The sequence below is a fragment of the Alligator sinensis genome, unplaced genomic scaffold (genome assembly GCF_000455745.1).
Source record: "Alligator sinensis unplaced genomic scaffold, ASM45574v1 scaffold645_1, whole genome shotgun sequence".
Classification (NCBI taxonomy): Eukaryota; Metazoa; Chordata; order Crocodylia; family Alligatoridae; genus Alligator; species Alligator sinensis.
In genome coordinates, this window is record NW_005842586.1 from 989,514 (window position 1) to 989,898 (window position 385).

General features: G+C 68.8%; 1 long non-coding RNA gene across 1 annotated transcript in view; it reads left to right on the forward strand.

The window, feature by feature from the left end:
- LOC106722724 overlaps window positions 1-385 on the forward strand; it is a 3,481-nt gene continuing 3,096 nt past the window's right edge. The window contains exon 1 of the long non-coding RNA XR_001358727.2: window positions 1-80. This is a non-coding gene — a long non-coding RNA (uncharacterized LOC106722724). The remainder of the gene's footprint in view (window positions 81-385) is intronic.

Sequence of the window (385 nt, forward strand, 5' to 3'; positions counted from 1 at the left end):
TTCGTGATGGGTTGGTGGTTGGACCGGCGCAACGACGAGCGTCTGAGCAGCTGCCGCAACCGCAGCATGCTCTTCAGGAGGTCCGTGCCCGGGTCCTCGGCGCGCCGGGACCTGAGGCCTGCCTTCCCTTCCCCTGGCAGGGTTGGCGGCGCTGCTGGGTTTCCCCCGTTGCGTCCTTACTGGGGCGGGCTTGGGGCTGGGATGGACAGGAGCGAGCGTGAGGCCCAGGTGTGGGGAGGCAGCAGCGCCGTGGGGGTGCGGAGGGGAGGCTGGGAGGGCTGTGCCACCGCGTCGGGAGCCACCGGGTGGACATTGCTCTGGTGTCTGCTCCTCGCCTGCAGGAAGTGTGAGCTGAGTTAGGGCAGCTGGCTCTGCAGTGAAGCAG